General features: G+C 41.2%; 1 protein-coding gene across 8 annotated transcripts in view; it reads right to left on the reverse strand.

Annotated features, from left to right (window-relative positions):
• Nucleotides 1-12,352, reverse strand: part of dab1a (DAB adaptor protein 1a) — a 198,099-nt gene that overhangs the window by 163,381 nt on the left and 22,366 nt on the right. The window lies entirely within an intron of this gene.

Genomic DNA, 12,352 nt, shown 5'->3' on the forward strand with positions numbered 1-12,352 from the left:
GGTTGGTCGTTGGATCGCCAACTTGAAGAGGGAGGATTTGCCATCGAACTTCTGGCCAGAGAAAAAACCCGTAATATGTAGCCAACATTTGGAAGAAGAATGTTTTCAAGATGACTTGGATAATAGCGCGTTGTGACAAACACCAGATACAGCACTGGGACTTGATCAACAGCCGATACCGCACCGTGACGTCACTAACCAGTAGGTGGCAGTAGTGTTCTTTGACAAACATGGATGCCTCCAGTAAAGCACATTCACATGAAAATTACTCTGAACTAAAAACACTTATTTATTGAACAGGATGGAATAATTTTATATTTAAAGAACTTTCAGAAGTTTGAATTCAGAATATGAGCGGACTTCTCTTTTAAGAAATAGTAATAGTAAATAATGGTGCTGTAGTGCATGACTAGATATCACCTCTGCTTCTAGTCTAATTAATGACTGCTCATAGCAGTAAAATATTTTGAACGCTGTCCTTATGCGTACTTGATTCTACAAAAACTGGAGACTCTAAATTTCACTCTAATTTGTCTCATTCCATTTAAACCTTGTTGATTATTTTAACAAATATGATAGAAATGCAGCTTCAGATTCCTGCTGCTTGCCAGATAATTACTACAGGTCTTCTTTTTTTTCCCCTCATATGAACACCTGCCTCTGCCTGCAGGAGGCTTTAAGCTACTTCTTTCAAAGGAGAACAACAGACTGATAGCTGTCCAGGCTGTTAGTCTCTGTTTATGTCATATTTCATGTTTTTGTTGCTTAGTCACTTCATTTTCTTTTTATTGATTAGGGGAGATTGTTTGTCTTTAAGCCTGTTCTGACTGTAAGGGTGGTGTTATGGAACACTGTTGTTTTTTGCAGAGAACCAATATTTCTATGAGACAGAGACCACGGGTGTTAGTTTAAAAAATGATAAGGGATGAGAAATTACACAAAACATTTGGATGATGAGACAACTTATTTCCAGATTACAAAAGATCTCATTGAATAGGAATAAAATGTATGACTATGAAGAAAGGAAAGAGCAAGTCCTTTGGGACACCACAGAGGTCATAGGATTGGAGGGGGGATGCCATTACTGGCCGTGTTACTTTCAAACATACAGCCAGAGGTACCCAAGCGTGTAATCAATTATACACCTAAAGTCACAGTATGATACTGCATGTTGTGTAGAAAAGCAATTGGCTAAAAACAGCGTCGCCTTCTCTTTTATTCAATAAAGCACACAGGCAGCAGCAGGGCAGTCATATGGTCAGATGCATGCTTCTGCAGGGATATTATTACAGTATTTGTGTTTCTCAGGGCTGACATTTGATGAAAGTCACCAGTGTAGGTAATAAATTGTAGAGGTCAATCAAATCTCATGGGGACTTTTAGAAGCAGGGACTCTCACCTGACAGATAACATAATTATTAAATACTCTCCTTAGGCTAAAATTTCATTTATATCCCTCAGGCTTCTGTTTATCTGAACGGGGATTCCTGAGTTGTTCTATGAAAGCTACAGTTCAAGACTGCATATAAGAATTCAATTGATGGGGCAATTTGCAGCAAAGGCCAGAGTAAGTGTCCCCTTTCTGTGGGCAACTGGAGAGTCTCCACAGAGAGCAGCCAGAGAAAAGTGGGAAGTCTCATCACAACTCTAAAAACCTATTCAGCGTCCACACAAAGAGCGCTGCAGGTGAGGACTGGGCTGGGTGAGCAGGGAAGATCAAATAAGCTAATAACGCAGCAGAACTCAGTGAGGCACACCAAGCAATCACAGCCATTTCTCACCTAACCTCTCTACTTCTCTCACTGCTGCATTTTCCCTCTTTCCTGTTGCTACTTTCTGCGATCTCTAAGTCATACACAACTTCTTTTTTCAAACGATATCTTGCTCTTTTATTTGTGCTGTTATGTCATACCCAAGGCTTACATGCCTTCATGGGAAATGCTTTATGAAATGAAACAACATTTAATTTTGTCTTGAAAAAAGGCCTGAGGGCTGAAACTACCATTCAGTACTGTAGAAATAAATGCAGAGAGCATGTAACGGGTCCTTTGGGGTAAGATAACCATGAATAAGAAGCTTGTGTAGGTGTCTGAATTTGTAAAACTAAGTATATAAATGTGAATACATGTTAGATCTAGATTTCTTGTTCTAAAGTCATAAAAACACGTGACATCAAATGTCCTTTGCAAGATTACAAGTTCAGAAATTAAAAATCCAAGTGACAGTACAAGTACAAATCACAAATTCATAAGTAGGATTCTAGAACTGCTGATGAAGCTTTTACACTCTTTACCAGTTGGTGGCGGTAATGCACCTGAAAGCTGTTTGCTAGCAGCTGATACATGAGAAGTAGGTAAAGAAGGCAACATTTTTGCTCAAATATTTTTGATTGTATGCACAATACATACATAACCACTACCTGCTAGTAAGGTTCAATCTCAGTCTAACATTTACCAATATAAGCTCATTGTTGTGTGTGAATCTGCATCTTTTAACTCTCAAGTTAACCCACGAAACAAAAGTTTATATTTGATTTGGATAGGAAAAGAATAATGTAAACATTGGTTAAAGAAAAACAACAAAATTGGGGAGAAAAAAAGCTATTTTGAAGCATTTTGATGTATAAAAATGAAGTTCTTTAGAAATACAATTACTGTCAGCATCTTGGCACTGATGGCTGGCTTGATTGCTCATTTCTTTCACCTTTCTAGCTCTGCACTGTTTCTCATCACTGCTCATCTGATCAACCTGCTCCTGCTTCTATTTAAACTCCTTGGGCTCAGCCATTAGTTCCAGATTAAACTTGAGCCTTTGGTGTTGAGAGTTCTCTAGCGCTTCTATAGTGTCCTGATTGCCTGACTCTGAACCGTTTTTGTATTCGGACCTTTGAGCCTGCCAGCCTGTCTGATCTGTTTGCCTGACCTGTATTTGGACTCCTGTTATATTCTACTCTGGACTGAACCTGGATCTGCCTCTTGACTTCGGCCTTTAACACAGATGGCAAGGCTTCAGTAAATGCTGGTCCTCATCTATGTGGTTTTGCTTCTTTTATATCATGTTTTTGTTTTAGGTAGAAATAGAAGATATTTCCCACAGGGTGCTAATGCCTACCTGTTTAGTCAAACTGGCAAAGAAACAAAATGACCTGAACTGAACAGGATTATACGTGATTGACTAGAAAAGGTTGGAAGCCTTTTAGAAATGTCAGAATTTAGGTTAAAGATCTAAATTCTCCTATTTGACAGTGACTGCTCTCTGTCTTCACTCTTTCTCCTCAGGCACAGTGTGACATCACCTCTGGACCTAATATAAATAATTCATGACTTAAAACAGCAGGAAGGTTAGACAGAAATATCTGAATTCTGATTTAGCTGAAAAGAAGTACTGACGGGTCCAAACTTTACCAAACCAGGAGGTCTGTAATAAGCCACAAACTCTGACGCAGATTCCATGGCACTGCGCTCTGTGCTCACACATCTGGACAATAAGAACACTTATGCACGCATGCTGTTTGTTGACTTTAGCTCAGCATTCAGCGCTGTCATTCCGGCAAAGTTATTAGCAAAACTTCAAGACCTGGGCATCAACACCTCCATGTGCAACTGGATTCTGGACTTTCTGACCAACAGACCCCAGAATGTCCGATCAGGCTCCAACTGCTCCACGTCCATCACACTCAACACTGGTGTACCACAGGGCTGTGTGCTAATCCCGTTTCTCTACTCATTCTTCACCCACGACTGCAAGCCTGGGTACGCGTCTAATTCCATCATAAAGTTTGCGGACCACACCACGATGATTGGTCTCATCAGCAACAACGATGAGACTGCCTATAGGGGGGAGATCAAGCACTTGGCCACATGGTGCACTGAAAATAACCAGCTCCTCAACACCACCAAAATGAAGGAGCTCATCTTAGACTTCAGGAAAGATTCAACAGGCACCAATGACACCATCCACATAATGGAATAGCTGTTGAATGTGTCTCTGGTTTCAAGTTTCTGGGGACCTACATCTGAGCGGACATGTCCTGGTCAAGCCCGCAGCATTCTGAAGGACTCATCCCACCCAGGCCACAGACTGTTTCCTCTCCTGCCCTCCAGCAGGCGTTTCAGGTGCCTCCGGACCAGAACCAGCAGACTAAAGAACAGCTTTTTCCCCAGAGCTGTCTCTTTATTGAACTCTAACCCTCACGGATGGACTCTACTCTCCCTCCTCACACCTACCTCCATTTTGCTATTCTGTTTTCTTAAAAGACTGTAATGTTCACCTGCACTCCTGACTGTTACTATTGTAACAACTGTTTACATGCATCTTGCACTGCTCACCTTGACTGATTATTGATTTGCACTGCCGACATATACATTTGCAATAACGTACTTTAACTGTAATATGCAATTACCTTCCACTGCACTTTAATCTAGATAGCTTCTGTCAAAGGACAAATCTATTAGTAAGATTGTGTTTATAATGGTATTCATCTCTATATTTATTCAGTAGAAACCCATGTCCTGTATTTATGGAACCATTATTTATCCTGCACTTGCTGCTATTGCACTTCTGGTTAGACCTAAACTGCATTTCGTTGCCTTGTACCTGTACCTGTACCTGTGTAATGACAATAAAGTTGAATCTGATCTAATCTAAATGATTGATGGATCTCTTCACTTATCTCTGATTGTGACGAGTCGGCCTACAGGTGGGAGGTGGACCGTTTAGCGACCTGGTGCACGGAGAACAACCTAGGGCTCAGCATTCTAAAAACAGTGGAGATGGTTGTGGACTTCATGTTGGGATCTGGAGGTCTGTCCACTTTTCTCCACCAGAGGGCGTTCTAGGTCTCCTGGAGCTGGAGCTGATTGCACCACCTGTTGCTCGTTTGCTCATCAGGAGACCAGGATATAAGGAGGCAGAGGACTTCACTTCGACGCCAGAGTGTTTGCCAGTTATGGTTAGCAAGCCTGAGCCAACCTGCCTGTCTGAATCTCTGACCACCTGAACCTGAACCTGATCTGTTTTGTCTTCTCTGCTTCCCAGGTTGAACCTGTCTGAAACCAGAAATCCTGAAGAGTTTCTCTGTTGGAAATCTGTCTGTCTGATCTCTTAAGAACCCTGAAGAATCAAACCTGTCAAGGACTTGCCTGCCCGCTCTCTGAAGAATCTAGAAGGGAAACTCAAACCTGTGATCTGAAAACACACAAAACCCAGCTCTGCCTCCACCAAGCCCTCAGCCTGCCGACAGCCTCTGGACCCTCCTGGTTCCCCCCCTCTGCCGCTAAGCTCAAACTCCAGAACAGGTACTGACCTGCACCTCCACATCCTGCATATTACCTGGACTTCTGCTAACTCCTCTGTCCCCCTCTGCAGTGAACCCTGTCGTGACCAGTCCTGGATCTGATAACCCCCTGACCTGTTTATTGTACAAATCCTTTAATAAACCTTTGAACTTTTTCCCTGTCTGATGAGAGTTCTGCACTTGGGTTAGGAACCTGAAAACCAAACATGACACTTCAGGAATAATTCAAGCCCAGCTATCCCCATCACCCACTGTGACTCAACAATTAACACTGTGGAGTCTTTCCGCTCCCTGGAACTATCATCTCACAGGACCTAAAGTGGGAGCTGAACATCAACTCCCTCAACAAGATAGTCCAACAGAGGATATACGTCCTGCGGCAGGTGAAAAAATTCAACAAGGACAATGGTGTTGCACTTCTACTCCTCCATCATTGAGTCCATCCTCACCTTCTCCATCACCATCTGCCACCGGCAAAGACAAGGGCAGACTACAGCGTGGCATCCAGTCTGCAGAGAAGGTGATTGGCTGCAATCTTTCTTTATCTGTACGCCTCCAGGACTCTAAAGGGATGCAAGGAAGATTGTGGCTGATTCCTCGCACCCCAGCCACAAACATTAGAAGCCATTTCAGTCACTTCCTTCGACAGGAGGCTGCGCTCCATCAGAACCAAAACCTCACGCCACAAGAACATCCGCTAGAGGCCTTATCAACAAGGCCTGTGACCCCTGTGACACAGACACTGTCTCTCTCCCTCCCCAGTTCAGGACCTAGAAGCTACACCAATGTAGCATCTCCAGACCTCCTGCGTTACATCAACGCGCAGTCTATTGTGTATATAGTATATGACTATATACTATATTTGTTTTTGGTATATTGTATGTTTTATATTGTGTAAAGTAGTCGCCATTCAAAATTTCCCCACTTTGCTTGTTGGGCCCTTGGCTAGGCCCATACAAATCCTCTTTCAACATCTAAATGATTCCTTCTGTCATGATTTGTGGACATTAAGATGTAAAGAGCAGGGCTGGGTAAAAAAATCAATTTAATCGATTTTGAATCGATTCCTTTACATTTTTGCGAAATCGATGTCTAGGGAATGAGATCGATTAGTTTTATAGTGACGTGCGTGACGTTCAAATTCAAATGAGCAGGAAAGATGCACTCAAAATACTAAAGGCCAGGCAGCTGCAAATATAGCTAATAGGTTGATTGAAGACATTAACAAATGGGGGCTGACCAGCAAACCCCCCGCAGTTGATACAGACAATGCTGCAAATGTGCTTTGTGCAGTGGAGATAATGCAGCTCATGCATCTCTGCTGTGTCACGTCTGCTTGCTCATGTGAGGCCTTTTCACTTTTCACAAACAAGTTTGCACTTTTGAGACAGTTTTGTTCACATCTCAAGTTTAAACTGTCTGACTTACAAGTTTGCACTTTGTGTTTAATGTGACAAGAAAAAATAAAATACATGAGTGTTTTGAAACACAGTTGAACTAATTTCATTATTGTAAAAACTAGAGATGCACGATATCGGGATTTTGGCCGATATCCGATATGCTGATATTTTTAAACTCATGTAGCCGATAACCGATATCGATACTGATGTTAAAGCTGGACAAAAATAAGTAGTCATTGAAAAAAGCAGTTTTGTTATCCATTTCTGACACTTTGAAAAATAATATACTCAAATATATTTTCATATGCTGATATCAAATAGATTTTTAAAAAAGCGGTATCGATCTATTTTACTTTCAAAATCTCGTGAAATTTCATCGTTCTGTTACAAACTCTCGTGATATTTTGCAAATTCTTGTGAGATTTTGTTAGTAAAATAGATCGATACCGCGTCAATATATCAACATATAAAAATATGGCAACATTTCGTGAATTTTCGGGGGATTTCGTAGCATAACGATGACATATAGCAATATTTCATTAGTAAAAGAGATTGATATGATGTTTTTAAATGGCAATATATCAGCATAGGTAGATATTGGGATATTTTAATGTATCAATATTTTTTCCCTCGTCTTTAGAAGTTTTTAAGTCTGTAAAAAAGAAGTTTTTGAGGAAGAAGAAGTAGTATTTTTTATTTTTTTTTTTAGACTTTAGAAACTCAGAAGCTGATCAAATATCGGGTTAAATATCGGTGGGGGGGCCGATGTCCGATATTCAGTTTTAAGGCCGATACCGATAGTAAATACAGATCGAATTGAAATTAATCAATTTAGAACTGTATGCATCAAAATCGATTAAGGACTTTGGCCCTTGTAAAGAGAGGCGTTATCTCCTGGTCAGATCCTGTAATTCAGTGAAAGGGTGGAGTCAGAGTAAAAAAAATATGCACACGCAGGAGAAGGCCGGTGGCTGGAAGGTGGAGGGGATGTTGCTGCCATTCGGCTGGCGTTTGACTGGGAAGCACCATTTTGAATGGCTGCTACTGTATAGCTAAAGGTTCTGTATTCTGTATACATATCGAATTTGTCTGCACCATCAACACCAAGTCAAATTCCTTGTAAGTAAAAATGTACTTGGCAATAAAAGTGATTCTGATTCTTCTATCGTACCATATTGGGCAGTTTGGCTTTAGCAGTTATTGCAGAAGATAAAATAAGGGTTTAAGAAGAATTAGGCAAAAGATAGTCTAACTCAAAAACTGCACAAATTCAGATCTTTAGTGTCCTTAAAAAGAAAAAAAGCAGGCACTTCCTGCTTTGCTACAGAGGAGAATATCCTCTAATTTATTTCCTACAACAACCCTGTTAAATGTTGTGCATTTTAGAAATTTTATTGAAGTTTCTTTCATTGCGACCCAAAAGGAAATAAAGATTTAGTCCCAAGCACTCAACAGGCTGATGCATCACACGTCCTGCGTATTAGAGGACCTCATCCCTCTTTTTAGTCAGAACAACTTAACGTTAAATTAAGCTGCTTTTGCTTTACATGAATAAATAGCTCAGACAAATTTTCATTTCCTGTAAATGCCTCTCAACTAAATACATACTTAAACTGTAAATCTCTAAAGCTAAAGCTACAGCACATTAAGTGGCTCTAGGGTGATCTGAGCTAAAAATTCGGAGCGGTTCAGAGAGGACTTCCGTATTTGATCTGCATTCATAATGTGTATTTATGCATCTGCTGGTCAAATCCTCTTATACGCCTGCCTATAAACAACATTAACAAGTGGAAGTAAGGCTTTGGGGAGATTCTGAGGAAAAACATCATCATGTATCACACTATTAACAGGTCTTCTTTGTAAAACTGGTTTTCATTGTCGTAAACAGAGCTTTACCTGTTAGGGTGTGTGAATGTGTTCAGGTATTATTTGACAGCAGTTTACAGAGACACACCCCCAGGTTAAACTTAGCAGTGGATTAATGATTTATTCCCATTTATACCATTTAGTCCAAAGCTGTAGATCACATGGTGCTTATCAGAAAATAATCATCTTCAAAATCAGAAATGTAGTCCTTCATATTGTGGACATAAGAATCCGCTTCTGGGCTCTTACTTTATTTTAATTTGCTTCAGGCTACAGATTAAAGCTGAAGCGTATCCCAAATCTTTTATTTCATGCAAAGTTGCAGTGAAAGTCTGCACCTTCAGCTGCATTAGTGTTTACCTTCACCACCGGGCCATGTGCCTCTGGCTGTGCTCTACACTTCTCACTGTGACATATGCATTTTCTACGGCTGCAACACTAACAGCATGCAGTGTGAGTGTGTTTGTGCCTGCCATGGGTGTTCTGCTGTCTGCGACTGTTGTCCTAAAGCTGCTGTATTCCTGAGCGCCTTGTGGTGTGATGGTGGAACGCTGCGGGCGCTGCAGGCAGTAGTCAGGATATGTCGAGCACTTGGATCAAACCACAGCAACAGTCAAATGCCAAACTCTATCTTTTACTGACCTCGGATCCCAGAAAACACAAGAATACAGTTTTAACTGGATTGTATAGAAACATAACTGCTTTGAATGTGCTTTACTGGAGACATCCATGAACTATAATATACTTATATTCATAAATTAATCACTTATAAAGCTTTTACCAAAGCCAAAATACTCTGTCCCAGATCAGCTTTCAGTTGATTGGAGAAGTTATAGGAGAATAATCTGTAATCTACATTTAATAAAATCAGATTTTTAATATATCTTTTGTCTTTTACTGGTTTGGGTGATAAATAATGACTCCTTGTTTAATAGTTGGCATTAAATTATAATTTTTATTACATTCTTTGAACAATTTAATCTTTTAAACAATTTTATTCTTTTAAGTCTGCTGCTCAGCAGCACTGAGCAGCAGCAGAGACAGACAATCTACAGGACATCTTGGCCAATAATTTTTCAAAAATTTTGGAGAAGTTATTTGTAATCAGATTAGATACATTTATTGATAAAAATAATATTTTAAGTAGCAGTCAATACGGATTTAGAGCCAAAAACTCGACATCAATGGCTCTTATGGAACTGATAGAACAAATAACAAATGTAATTGATCAAAAACAATATTGCACCAGTATTTACGTTGATCTAAAGAAAGCATTCCACACGATTGACCATAGCATTTTACTCAAAAAACTTATTAAATACGGGATTAGAGGGACGGCATTACAGTGGATCTCGAGTTATTTGGAAAAAAGAAAACAGTTTGTACAAGTACATGATACTAGATCCGAATTTTGTGAAATTACATGTGGTGTTCCACAGGGTTCAGTACTTGGACCAAAGTTGTTCATCCTATATGTTAATGACTTGGTAAATGTGTCAGGGTTTTTCAAATGTGTCCTATTTGCGGATGATACCACTTTTTTTTGTCAAGGTACAGATATAGAATGGATGTTAGAAAAAATGCAAACAGAATTTATGCAAATACAAAAATGGTTTAAACTTGATAAATTATCTTTAAATTTGGATAAAAAAAATTATATGTTATTTACAAGGAGACAAAGAACTGTTAATATTCCATTTAAAGTTGATGGTGTAGAGATTTGTAGAGTTAGTGAGGTGAAGTTCTTGGGTGTGTGTTGGGAGCTGGAGAAGTTCCACCTTTCTCCAGCAGAGTCCGCCGTGGATCCTCTGAGGGAGCCTCCTGCACAGCTGCAGCTCGTCTAGATCATCAGAGGATCCACTACTTAAGCTGTCTTCAGACCTTGCCTCAACGTCGCAGTGTTGTTCCAGTTGGTCAGCGCTTAAGCCTAGATCCTCAGAGTAAATCTATGACTTTCGAATCCAGCTTGGATTCTAACCCCTGTGTCTGTTTTCCAGGAAACCTGTGCCTCCTCTGTGAAAGCTCTGGAAGAGCTAACCTGCCGAGCCGACCCTCTGAGCCAAACCTGAAGATTCACAGAGAACCTCCAAGCAGCTCTGGACTAGAGCTGGGTAACCCAAAGCCAAGGTCTGTTCTAAGTAGACGTGAGACGCTGAAGCAGCTATGGACTCTGCTGATGAACTCTTCTCCAGAACCAACAGTGACTCTCCCAAAGCTAACCTCAAGAACCCTCAAGGTACAATCAGTAGACTTCTGGAAATCAAACCTCTGTTGGCAACGCTAACTGAACTGTCTCTCACGCAGACTCCGGTGAACCAGAATCCAGGCCCCGAACCTGAACCAGAATATTCAGTGTGCTTGTGCAAAATAGAACTGTTAAACTTTCATCCTTGTGTCCGTCAGTGGTGTTCTGCATTCTTGGGTCGCTTTCAGTGAACCCATAATGACAGAACACTGCGGCCAAACTCAAGGCCCAGCAGATCACTACATCCGTCGTCTAGAGGAACAGGCTGCTCAAATTCATGGACACGGCCTGGCTCTCCGCAAGTTAAACACCCACATTGAAAGACAGAATCAAGCCATTCAAGGCTATGCTAACTACATGAACAGCGCTAATGCTGCGTCGGTTCAACAACCATTTCCGGGTCCTGTCCCTCCTCCGAGGTCACCAGCAGTGACGTCATCAGAGTTCCGTCCTAGTCTCCCAGAAAGATTTTCTGGCAACATGAAAGATTGCAAGGGATTTTTATTTCAATGTCGGTTAATTTTTCAGAACTCCCCTGGCTGTTTTTCCACGGATCTCAAGAAGATAACTTTCATTCTCTCTCAGTTAACAGGAAGAGCCTTGGAATGGGCTCAAGCAAGATTTGCCGCTGACGACAGTTTAAATTGCTACTACTCTGACTTCATTTCTGAATTTACCCAGGTATTCAACCAAGAAACTGACCAAACTATTGATTCTAGAGCTCTTTTCAATCTTAAACAGGGAAACTCTTCGGTGGCTGAATTTTCTATTAACTTCCGGGTTAAAGCGGCAGCTTCCGGATGGAACCAAAGTGCCTTGAAAGGAGCCTTTTTCATGGCATTAAACGAGCACATTAAAGATGAACTCGCAACCCTCGACGAACCTGCTACCCTCGAAGATTTAATTCGCCTCTCCATCAGATTAGATAATAGAATACGAGCCAGAAACAGTTCTAAGAAGCAGAGTACACTTTATTCTGCCTCACATAACGTGACTGTTTGTTCTCCCTCTACAGAGCAGCTGCCCGTACAGAGGCCTAAGCCCCAGTCTCTACCGTTGCCCGTTCAAGCCTCTCATTCGGGCGAAAGAGATGTCGAACCCATGCAGGTGGGACACACCAGGCTCACTCCAGAGGAGAGACAAAGGCGTTTGTTAAGCAAGCTATGTATCTACTGTGGTGAGAGTGGACACTTCATTGCTGCCTGCCCGGCTATCAAAAGCCAGGGCCCGCCAGAGGATCTGAGGAGTCTGGCGGGCCAAATAAACACTAAGAAATCTCCTCGACTGTTGCTGCCTGCCACACTTTTCTGTGCTAACCAGAGCCTTTCTTTCTCTGCATTCATCGACTCAGGCTGTGAATGTAACCTAATCGATTCTAACCTCGTCCAGCAACTCCAAATTGAAACTATTCCTCTGACTCAGCCTCTCAGTGTATCCGCTATTGACGGAAGAAGACTCCATCAAGTTACCCATCAAACTCAGCCCCTCGAGCTACTTCTGTCTGGTAACCACCGAGAGACGATAACATTTTTTGTTTTTCCCTCT

This window comes from Cyprinodon tularosa, unplaced genomic scaffold (assembly GCF_016077235.1).
Source record: "Cyprinodon tularosa strain WSP-4 unplaced genomic scaffold, ASM1607723v1 ctg119, whole genome shotgun sequence".
Taxonomy (NCBI): domain Eukaryota; kingdom Metazoa; phylum Chordata; class Actinopteri; order Cyprinodontiformes; family Cyprinodontidae; genus Cyprinodon; species Cyprinodon tularosa.